We start from the raw sequence: 11,867 nt of genomic DNA on the forward strand, positions 1-11,867 counted from the left end.
ATTATTATTATTATTATTATTATTATTATTATTGCCTGCCTCTGCGTCGTGACCCTGGACTTCCTTGGTGGTCTCCCATCCCAAGTACTCACCAGGGCTGACCCTGCTTAGCTTCCAAGATCTGATGAGATTAAGCCAGCCTGGGCCATCCAGGTCAGGGCAGAACTTCCTCGGTGGTAGACCTCTTGGAATTCCTAAGCCAGTTTTGCAGGTCTGCTGTTAATTTCTCCTGGACATCCATGGCCCGAATTTTCCAACTTGTGTCTCTCCCCACGAATCTCTTCATCGCTCAGAATCGATTTCCTATATCGACTGAAAAGGCCCCGGCCATTAATGAGTTCATTTTCCATCACTTAGCTGAGGATGGATTCGTACGGGAACCAAAAGGGTCATGGGAAGCTTTATTAACAGACACAAGAAAGTCCCTCTTAATACGTTTTATTTCCATTGACGAGAAGTAGACGGGCTTGTCTCTCCAATGGGGAAAATGCCGGGAACTCGTTTGGAGCTCAGACACAGAGCAGACCCTTATCTGGCCTTTCTCCTCCTTTGAGGAGGAGGAGGAGAAGAAGAGGAGGAGGAAGAGGAAGAAGAAGAGGAGGAGGAGGAGGAGGAGATTGGATTTATACCCCACCCATCACTCGGAGTCTCAGAGCAGCTTACAATCTCCTGTGAGGTAGGTGGGACTGAGAGAGCTCTTTTGAGAACTGCTTTTAAGAGAACAGCTTTGAGAGAACTGTGGCTTGCCCAAGGTCACCCAGCAGCTACATGTGGAGGAGTGGGGAATCAAACCCCGTTCTCCCAGATTAGGGTCCGTGCTCCTAACCACTACACCAGACTGGCTCCATTGCCTCCTTGCCTTTACCCTCATCTGGAGGCTTTTTCACACATGGAAGCTCCAATTTAAAGCAGAGTGTGTGTGGAACTCAGAAACTATGAGAGGGGGGACTCCAGCGGGGCATCATGCCATAGAATCCACTCTCCAAAGCAGCCTCCTCCTCCCCCCCCGGGGAACTGATCACTGCTGTCTAGAGATCAGCTATAATTCTGGGAGATCCCCACCTGGAGGTTGTCAACCCGACGCTCCAAACCCTACCTGCAACGGTGTTGCTTTTGGGGCTGGCTGCCACAAAAGCAGAGGTTCTTCCTGCCCTTCAGCCAGCAGATACTCAGATGTTCCTTTTGCAGCCCAGGTTTTAGCTGTCCACCTTACTTTCCCAGTTGATTTCCATCCCCAGATGCACCCGAAACTGCTGGGCAATACGCATCCTGGCTGGCCAAAACCATGCTGGCATCAGTGCTTCGGCTCACCATCAGTCGCTGCCTCCTGCCCCAAAACCACTGGAAAGTGCTGTGCTCAGCTCCTAGGTCCCACCCTGGTCCCAGGTACACACCTGTACACATGAAGCTGCCATATACTGAATCAGACCTTTGGTCCATCAAGGTCATATTGTCTTTACACACAGACCGCAGTTTTCCAGGGTCCCAGACAGAGGTCTTTCTCATCACCTCCTGCCTGGTTCTTTTCACTGGGGAGGCCGGGGATTGAACCTGGGACCTTGTGCATGCAAAATAGAGGCTCTTTCACTGAGTCATGCCCCCTCCCTGAACACATGAAGCTGCCTTACACTGAATCAAACCCTTAGTTCATCAAATTTAGTATTGTCTACTCAGACTGGCAGCAGCTCTCCAAGGTCTCAGGCAGAGGTCCTTCACTTCACCGACTGCCTGGTTCTTTTTTTAAACTGGAGACGCCGGGGATTGAACCTGGGACCTTCTGCGTGCCAAGCAGATGTTCTCCCACAGAGCTATGGCCCTTTCCCAAAGAGGATGAATGACAGAAGTGTCTCCCTGTTTTCACATGAAGCGGGCTTCTGCTGAATCAGACCCTTGATCCATCGAAGTCATTTTTTGCCTATTCAGACTGGCTCTCCAGGGTCTCAGGTGGAGTTCTTTCTCATCACCTGCTACTTAATGCTTTCAATTGGAGAGGCTGCTGGGGATTGAATTTGGGGCCTTCTGTGTGCCCAGCAGACACTGTACCACTGAGCCATGGCCCCTCCCCAGAGCACCTGAATCTGCCCTCTACTGAAGGCACTAAGGTATTTGTGAATTTCCTGCATTGTGGGTAGGAGGGGGGTTGGACTAGATGACCCAGGAGGTCCCTTCCGACTCTGTGATTCTATGAATCAGACCCTTGAACCATTGAGGTCAATACTGTCTACTCAGACTGGCAGCTGCTCTTCAGGGTCTCAGGCTGAGGTCTTTCACATCACCTATTGACTGCTCCTTTGAACTGGAGATGCCGGGGATTGAGCCAGTGGCCTTCTGCATGCCGAGCAGGTGCCGAGCAGGCAGAGGTCATTTCAGGGGGGATTGCGGGGGATCGCAGTTCCCCCGGGTGAGGTACGGGGGCGGGGCACATGACGAAGCCCCGCCCCCCGCTTCCGGCCGCCCCACTTCCGACCCTCATTCAGCCAGGAGGAGGCCGGAGAAGAGGGAGGGCAAGTTGCTTCCTCCCCGCCTCTCCCCACCCCTGCCTGCCTGGGGCCAGGGAGGGCCTTCGCGGGGCTTCCTTGCACTCCCGCGGCCTTGCAGGTCCACCGCCGGGCCCCTCATGGGGCTCGGCAGTGGAGCTGCAAGGCCGGCGTCGGCGGCCGGGACCGTTGTGGGCGGGGTGTGTGGCTTTATGACACACTTCCGGTGATGTCAGGGGGTGTGGCCTTATGACACACTTCCGGTGATGTCGGGGGTGTGGCATATGCTAATGAGTTATGCTAATGAGTTCTCCTAGCTCTTTTTCTACGAAAGGACCCCTGCGAGCAGGTACCACTGAGCCACAGCCCCTCCCCTCTTGATTTCAAGAGTTCGTAATCCTCCTCCTTGGAATCGCACCAGAAAAACTTTAGAGGTGTACTCCTGCCGACTTTTTAGAAAGCTCCTTACGTTACACATCTTTAAAAAAGAATAGCATGGAATGGGCTCCCATGAAAGCTCTTGAAAGGAAGAATTGGCACTGGAGAAGTGCAGATGGCATTGCAGGCACTTGAAACAAGCAAAGCTCAGAACCACGGCAATGATGTGGGAGACCAGAGAGAACTCTGCACATGCTCAAATGTACTGAAGCCCAGATGCGACATTTAGAGGATTGCCAGTGGGGCTTTTGAGGGAGGGGGGGGACATTTAGCATCAGCCCGATGTAGAGAAATTTACCTGCTGGTGATTCTTCTGGTACAGCGATGAACGGTGGGGGAGATCTTAATTCTGGTGTTTCCTACTGCAGCTCAGGGCAGGGGAGCAGAAGTTCAGCAAAGTGGCAAAGAGGAGGCACGGCACCCATTCCGGGGGGGGGGGAGAAAGAAACCCAGCCAGAACGACCGTGATGCAAGCCAAAAAGCAGCCGCAACGGCCCATATGCCACAAGCCCCCCCTTTCCTTCTCTGTGGGGAGCAGCTGATAAAACCCATCGCTGCACTTAATGGTGGCATCCAACGAGGAACGGGAAGCCAACAGAGTCGTCGCAAGGCATCAACAGAGGGCAGAGCCAAAGGGACCGCTCACCGGAGGGGCTGCGGCATGCTGTGACCTTCACGGGAGGACTGGCGGGGAAGGAACGAAAGGAAGGGTCCTGGAGCCCCACAAAGAATCGACTTTTTCCGGCTCTTTATCCAGCATTTCTGAGTTCCCGCATGCAGTGGCGGCAGAATCAAATGCAGAAGAATGGAATGTGTATTTTGGAGCAGATAGGGGTTTTTTGTTTCTGCGTTTACATGCGCTCTCAAGCAATCTGAGCCCAGTCCAGTTTGGAGGCAGGGTTGCCAACTCCCCGGTGGCACGTGAAGAGCTCCCGCTATTGCCACTGAGCCCCAGATGACCAAGTTCAAGTCCTCTGGAGCAAATGGCTCTGTTGGAGGGTGGACACTCCGGCGTTATGCCCCACTGAGGTCCCTCCCATTCCCAAAACCTGCCCTCCCCTGGCTCCACCCCCCCAAACCCCCAGGTATTTCCCAACCCAGAGCTGGCAACCCTGGGTTGCCAACTCAAACCTGGGCAATTTCTGGAGATTTGGGGGTGGAGCCTGGGGAGAGGGGGTTTGGGAATGGGAGGGGCCTCCGTGGGGCATAACGCCAGAGTGTCCACCCTCCAACAGAGCCATTTGCTCCAGATCTCCGGAGTCTAACCCCACCTGAGAGCTGTGATGGAGAAGGCCCAGGCTCTGGCTGATAACAGGCAGGCTACATAAGTGGTGTTAGAAGATGCTTCTCTGATCATAAGAGCCGTCTCCCTTCTAAAAGGAAGTGATCCACCTTCAGAGGTCGTAAACCTCTGAATCTCAAGGCCTGGAGGCAGCATCAGGGGAAGGCCTCGGCCTCTGTGCCCTATGGGCAACTAGTTGGCCAGCGTGTGAGATGGGAAGCTGGACTAGATGGACCACTGGTCTGATCTAGTAGGGCTCTTCTGATGTTCTTAACAGGGGAAGGCCTCGGCCTCTCTACCCTGTTGTTGGCCCTTCGGAGGAACTGGCTGGCCCGTGTTTGAGGCAGGATGCTGGACTAGAAGGACCACTGGTTTGATCCAGCGTGGCTCTTCTGATGTTCTTATCAGGGGAAGGCCTCGGCCTCTAAGCCCTGTTGTTGGACCTCCATAGGAAGGGAAGCTGGACTACATGTGTGTGACGGGAAGCTGGACTACATGGACCATTGGTCTAATCCAGCAGGGTTCTTCTTGTGTTCTTACCAGGGGAAGGCCTCGGCCTCTGTGCCCTGTTGTTGGCCCTCTAGAGGAACTGGTGGCCACTGTGTGAGACAGGATGCTGGGTCAGACGTTCTTATCATCTTGAGACTTTCTTTTCGGAGTGCATTTATGTCAGCTAACAGAAATATCTCATCACATGGATACAAATGTCACTCGTTGATTCTCCTTTCACGCGGGGGACTTTCTTCCAAGTTGCTCTGACAAGGCAAAAGAAAGAGTACTCATCTTCCCAGGGTTGCCACCCTCCAGGTGGGATCTGGGGATCTCCTGGAATTACAACTGAATTCCAAACTTCAAAGATCAGTTGGGCTGGCGAAAATGACTGCTTTGGAAGGGAAAGCTCTGTGGCATTCTACATGGCTAAGGCCCCTCCTTCCCTGAACCCTCACCTTCCCCAGGCTCCACCCCAAAGCTCCAGGGATTTCCCAACCCAGAACTGTCAAGCCTAAGGAGCCCGGTGGAACGGCCTTCTTCTGCTTCCCCCAGCTGCCCCTGTCCATAAGCAGATCACTACTGCAGAGGCCAGGGGAACCTCCTGTTGGAAATATGTGTGTCGCAAGGTCTAAAGCCAGTCATTATAGGGTTAATCTGCTTATCTTGTGTGCTATTGTTTAGACTGACCTGGAAGGGAACCTGGCAGAAAGCCAATGAAAAGAAAGCCCGGGAAACTGAAGCCTATTTACTAACAATCACTAGTCAATGCATTCAGGTGAATTCCTTCTAGGCGTCAAGAAGAAAAGAAGAATCTCCATTACTATCTGTGTCTGTCCGTTCTTGCAAGCATGTAGTCTTCAGCGTTTATTGTTTTGTAGATTTTCCCGTGAACCCTTCCCTTTAGCAATAAAGTTTTCTACATAGAAAGAAAATGCCTCCTCTCCAGTGAACAAAGATCCATTGCAACCTCTGAATATCTAACTATTTTTACCAATTTCCCAACATCTCCCACTTCCTGCTGGGAGTGGTGCCAGGAGGAGGCAGCAGGGTCCAGCTCCATTACACTCTTCCACACCCTGCCAGGGACTCCTCTGGGAGGGAGGGAGAGGTTGTGTTCATTTGTGGTCCAGCCTGCTTCTGATAGGAGCCTGGAAGAAGGGTTACCCATCTCCAGGTGGCACCTGGAATTCTCCTGATATTACAAATGGTCTCCAGAATATCGAGATCTGTTCCCCTGGAGGAATGAATGCATACCTGGATACATGAAGCTGCCTTATACTGAATCAGACCCTTGGTCCATCAAGGTGAGTGTCGTTTACTCAGACTGGTCAGTTCTCCAGCATCTCAGGTCTTTCCCATCCCTTAGCCCCTGGTCCTTTAAACTGGAGAAGCCGGGGATTGAACCTGGGAGGACCTTCTGCATGCAAAGCAGAAGCCCTTCCACTGAGCCACAGCCCTTCTGGAGGCCTGATCCCTTTAACTGTTACCTGTTACCTTTAACTGGTGATGCCAGGGATTGAGAGCCAGTTTGGTGTGGTGGTCAAGTGTGTGGACTCTAATCTGGGAGAACCAGGTTTGATTTCCTCACTTCTCCACTTGCAGCTGCTGGATGACCTTGGGCAAGCCATAGTTCTGTCAGAGCTGTTCTTGAAAGAGCAGTTTCTGTCAGAGCTCTCTCAGCCCCACCTACCTCACAGGGTGTCTGTTGTGGGAAGGGGAAGGGAAAGAAGATTTTAAGCCGCTCTGAGACTCTGAGTGAAGGGTGGGGTATAAATCTGATCTCCTCCTCCTCCTCTTCTTGAACCTGGAACCTTCTGCACGCAAAGTGGAAGCCCTTCCACTGAGCCACAGCCCTTCTGGATCCCTGATCCCTTTAACTGTTACCTGGTCCTTTTAACAGTAGATGCCAGGGGATTGAACCTGGAACCTTCTGCATGCAAAGCGGAAGCCCTTCCACTGAGCCACAGCCCTTCTGGATGCCTGATCCCTTCAAATGTTACCTTTAACTGGCGATGCTGGGGATTAAGAACATAAGAGAAGCCAGTGTTGGATCAAGCCAGTGGCCCATCCAGCCCAACACTCTGTGTCACACAGTGGCCAGAAATACCAGGTGCCATCAGGAGGTCCACCAGTGGGGCCAGGACATTAGAAGCCCTCCCACTGTTGCCCCCCCCCCACATCAAGAAGACAGAGCATCACTTGCCCCAAAGTCCCTATCTATACCTTGTGGCTAATAGCCACTGATGGACCTCTGCTCCATATGCTTATCTAATTCCCTTTTGAAGCCGTCCATGCTTGTAGCCGCCACCACTTCCTGTGGCAGTGAATTCCAAGTGTTAATCACTCTTTGGGTGAAGAAGTACTTCCTTTTATCCGTTCTAACCCGACCGCTCAGCAATTTCATGGAGTGCCCACGAGTTCTTGTATTGTGAGAAAGGGAGAAAAGTACCTCTTTCTCTACCTGCTCTTTCCCATGCATAATCTTATAAACCTCAATCATGTCACCCCTCAGTCATCGTTTCTCCAAGCTAAAGAGCCTGTATCAGCCCAGTCGCCCACCGCGCCCCACTCTGTGTCACACAGTGGCCAAAAATACCAGGTGCCATCAGGAGGTCCACCAGTGGGGCCAGGACACCAGAAGCCCTCCCACTGTTGCCCCCCCCCAGGCACCAAGAATACAGAGCATCACATGCTTGAACCTGGGACCTTCTGCTCCACCAGTGCCACTGAGCCATGGCTCTTCCCTTGGCAGCTTTCCAAGGCAGACTGCCTGGCATCACATCCCCACTGAGTTCTCTCCCCCCTCCCCGAATTCCCCCCTCCCCAGGGACTAACTCCAAATCTCTAGGGATTTCCCAAACTGGAGTTGACAACCCTACGGGGATGTCATCATTCCCCACCCCCCGGGGCCCCTAAGACCTGGTGCTTCTAAAAAGAGCCTTCACACAACCATCCACAGCTGCCCTATTTACCAGGGAGAGCCTCGCTTTTCTGCTTCTGCTTCGTGCTTTGCGACTTGCCGCCTCTGTTTTGCCTTGAGGGGAATCTTCGGAGGTGCCCATTTTTTAACCGAACGGCCGGTCTGTGCACATCTGTGCCACAGTGGAGGCGCTCCCCTTCTGCCTCCCTCCCGCCACCCCGCGCAAATAAAAACATGTTGATGAGTATGTCTAAGTTGCAGCTGTTCTGTCTGCACAACTAGATCCCATTACAATCTGTTTACCAATTAGATGAGACTCTGAGAAACCCATGCCCAGATTTCTCCCCCCCCCCCACATCTCTGAAGGCAAAGAATTTGTCTGTCTTTTCTCGCCTTTGCCAGGGGAAATATCAAGCTGGGTGGAAAACCGGGCAGTGGTGGAGGACTCGGGTCACATCTGTACAAGCGCTGTGGCCCTGAACTGGACTGGAGCAGCTAATGCAGGGGTGTCAAACTCATTTGTTATGAGGGCCGGATCTGACATAAATGAGACCTTGTTGGGCCGGGCCACGTGTGTCATAAAATGTAATGCCAGGTAGCAGAGATATAAACTTTATAAAGGACACAGACACAAAGGGTTGTTTTGTTTTACTTAAAATAAAAACATGTGTAAAACATTAGCACTCTTGCAATAGTTCGTTTATTTAACAGTGTGTGATAACCGACACCTCTTGCTCTGAATGATTGCATCAAAATGTCTGTGCTGTTGCAATCTTGAGCATGCTGTTCAGGCGTGTATCTGTAAGCTGCAAACCTATGATGACGCAGCAGCAGCAGAACTGGAAGAAGAAGCAGAAGACAGCCAGTTCCACTGCGGGCCTGATTGAAGCCCTCCGGGGGCCTGATCTGGCCCCCGGGCCGCATGTTTGACAACCCCGAGCTAATGCATGGGGTTGCCAGCTCTGGATTGGGAAATGCCTGGAGATTTGGGGGGTGGACCCTGGTGAGAGCAGGGTTTGGGGAAGGGAGGGACCTCAGCAGGGTATAATGTCGCTAGACCTTAAATCCTGGTTCAGCCCTGTCCCCGAACTTATGTTCTACACTACACGCGAGTCCACCCCGGTAATTATCTCAGGGTATTTTTACATCCTACACTACACTCGAGTTCACCCCTGTAATTATCTTGGAATATTTTTTGTTTCCACATTACACTGAGGTCGCCCCGGTTTCACCCCACATTTGTCCCAGGATAAACGGATGCTGTTATAACCAGGGATAAATGCAAGGTATTGCATCGCGACTTGAACTCTGATAAAACCAGGGATGAGATCCAAGTGCGGAAAAGACCACAGAGTCCACCCTCCAAAGCAGCCATTTGTTCCAGGGGAACTGATCTCTACTGTTTGGAGATCAGTTGGAATAGCAGGAGATCTCCAGGCCCCTCCTGGAGGTTGGCAATCCTCCTAATTCAGCTGCCATTTATGTAGAGATGTTCAGAGCATGCATCTGCATGCATCTTGTCCCTTTTAGGCCTTGAAATACCCAGCTGCAAAACCACGAAAGGAGAGCTTTCAGTGGGGTATGTTTGTGGGTGGTGGTCCATCGCATGAGCGTTGAGGAACGTTCTATTAGAAGCATGCCAGAGAGGGGTCCCTGTTTTCAGCTATGCAGCATTGCAGAGCATGCAGACATTAGGTGTTTCTGTTTTTTTAAATTCTGTGGCTAAAGTTCATCACAAATTTTGGCCGGATCGTGGTTCACAAAGCAATGCTTGCAAACTGAAGAACCACCGTGAACGTCCATGAATTTTGGTGGAGTTTGTGGTGGATCGTGAAGAGCAGAAAGCAGGGGTTTACCTATGTTTTCTGCTGTTCCTGAAAAAACAGCTCAGCTGTTTGGAAACCCCTACTTTCTGCTCCTGGCAAACAGCCACAGGGAGCAGAAAGCAGGGGTTTAAACTTTAAATGGCTCATGAACCCATACGAACCAGGTCAGTTTGAGAACCAGCCTCCCAGTTCATATGGGTTCATGGTTTGGTTCATGGTTCAGCCACAAACCCAACCACAAAAATGTGGTTTGTGCCCATCCCTGGGGGGGGATTCAAACCCAGGTCTCCCTCTAAGAGTCTGACACTCTTAACTACTACACCACACTGGTTCTTGCGTGGTGGCACGCGCACTCACGCAATTTGAGTCTTACTGAGAAAGGCAGCTAGAGAGGAAGTAAAATAAACAAATTATATTTTATTGATGTCTCTCGCGAGCTGTTTTCCTTCACCTGCTTGCACTGCAGGTGTCCCGAGCTTATGTGCTTGGTGTGCACCATTTATATACCCTTCTTGTATCATCTTATGCTACAGGCCACTTCTAAGGAACTGATGTAAAAACAGCCCCAAAAAAGGACATACACGGTAACAAGCTGGTATGAGGAAACATGACATTAAGACGTACAGGTTCAATTCACAGGAAGAAAAAGTCAGATCGAAATGAGAATGTTTGAGCTGAAACAGCTGGGAAGCGGAATGCCACAGCAACTAGGGTTGCCAGTTCTAGGCTGGGAAATCCCTGGAGATTTAGGGGCAGAGTCTGGGGAGGGTGGGGTTTGGGAATGGGAGGGATCTCAGCGGCAAGGAATCATTGCACAACATCCACTCTCCAAAGTTGCTCTTTTCTTCAGGGAAACTGATCCCTGTAGTCCGGAGATCAGTTCGTAGGGATGGCAGCTCCGCATTGGGAACTAGCTTTAGATTTGGGGGTGGAGGCCAGGGAGGGTGGGTTTTGGGGAGGGGAGAACCTTCAGCAGGGTATAATGCAGGGGTGTCAAACATGCGGCGCCCGGAACGGCTTCTATCAGGCCCACAGTGGAACTGGCTGTCTCCTGCTTCTTCTTCCATTTCTTCTTCTGCTGCTGCTGGAACCTCTTTCATGTTTGTCGAATGGCCCTGTACCCAGAATGAGAATCGTCTCCAGTGAGGCCACCCTACCATTCTCCTCTCCTTTGCTTCCTAGAGGTCAAAGAGCCCACCGGACTCTTCTGCCTTGAAAAGCACTGGATTTCTCTTCCCAGAGATATCAGTATCTGGGTTCCTCTTCCACAGAAGGAATCCCTCCTTTGCCGATGCATGAAGGCCCTTAAGTCACAGGCAGGCTGGAGCCGCAGAGGCCTCGGGGGGAGCTGATTCCGAGCCTGAGCTACAGTCACTCGGGTGGAAACCACAGGCCGCTCGGGAGCTTTGTGGTCTCTGTGGCTTCCTTCCTGAATGTGCCTTCTGTGTCCCTGTATAAGCTTCCAGTGAGCAGCCTGGGCTCCTGCAGTGTAAACCATGAGATTCTGTTCTTTCTTCACTGCCAACTACAAGATGTTTTCCCTGGCTCTAAGCAGGGGTCATTTCGTAGAAAAAGAGGTGCAGGAGCTCATTAGCATAATTTATTAGCATAACTTATTTGCATTTGCCATGCCCCCTCACATCACCGGAAGTGTGTTAGAAGGCAACACCCACCGCTCAGGCTCCACTGGACTGTTTTGGATTGCTAGGTACTGGGGGGGGGTGCAGTGTGCAGATCTGCCCTCGCAGAGGAGGGAGAGCTTGTACCTGAATAAAACTTGGTCTTAAAGGTGCCACTGGACTGTTTTGGATTGCTAGCCATGGGGGGGGACAACTTACCTGGCTGCTTCTTGCTCCTTGTGGCCCAACTGAGGGCTGCTGGGAGCAGGGGCGGGGCTTGTTGCATGTGCCCGCCCCCTGGGCTCCTTACTGCCGGAGCTCCGCTCCTGTGCGCTCCCGCAGGAAATGACCCCTGGCTCTAGGACCAGCTTCTTCTTAGCTGGCCTGACGGCCTGGATTCCCTTTCGGAACTGCACCTAATCTGCTCCTTGGACTTTTGATCCAAGGTTGCCATAGGGATGCCGACCTCCAGGTGGGACCTGGGGACGAATGTTCCCTAGAAGCTGAGTTAATGTGAGCTAGCTCACCATTTTTGAGTTTCCGGCTCGTGCATTTTTGTCTTCGCCGGGAAGGATGGCTCCAGAGCAAACTAATTTATGCAGCAGCCAAATGGCTCGCTCACAACTTTAATGCCGGTAGCTGACAAAGTAGGATTTTTGCTCACAAGACTCCACAGCTTAGAGGGAGCGTTGCTGGAGTCCACCTGGGATTGCAGCTCATCTCCAGACTACAGAGATCAGTTCCCCAGGAGAAAGTGGATGCTTCGGAGGGCGGACTATATGGTGGTGTTCCCCACTGAGGTCCCCGTCCTCC

General features: G+C 51.9%; 1 long non-coding RNA gene across 1 annotated transcript in view; it reads right to left on the reverse strand.

Moving 5' to 3' along the window:
* LOC107110234 overlaps positions 1-7,796 on the reverse strand; it is a 21,717-nt gene extending 13,921 nt beyond the window's left edge. Inside the window, exon 1 of the long non-coding RNA XR_001482509.1 lies at positions 7,662-7,796. This is a non-coding gene — a long non-coding RNA (uncharacterized LOC107110234). The remainder of the gene's footprint in view (positions 1-7,661) is intronic.
* Positions 7,797-11,867: the final 4,071 nt, after the last annotated feature.

This window comes from Gekko japonicus, unplaced genomic scaffold (genome assembly GCF_001447785.1).
Source record: "Gekko japonicus isolate JY-2015 unplaced genomic scaffold, Gekko_japonicus_V1.1 scaffold305, whole genome shotgun sequence".
NCBI classification, from domain to species: Eukaryota; Metazoa; Chordata; class Lepidosauria; order Squamata; family Gekkonidae; genus Gekko; species Gekko japonicus.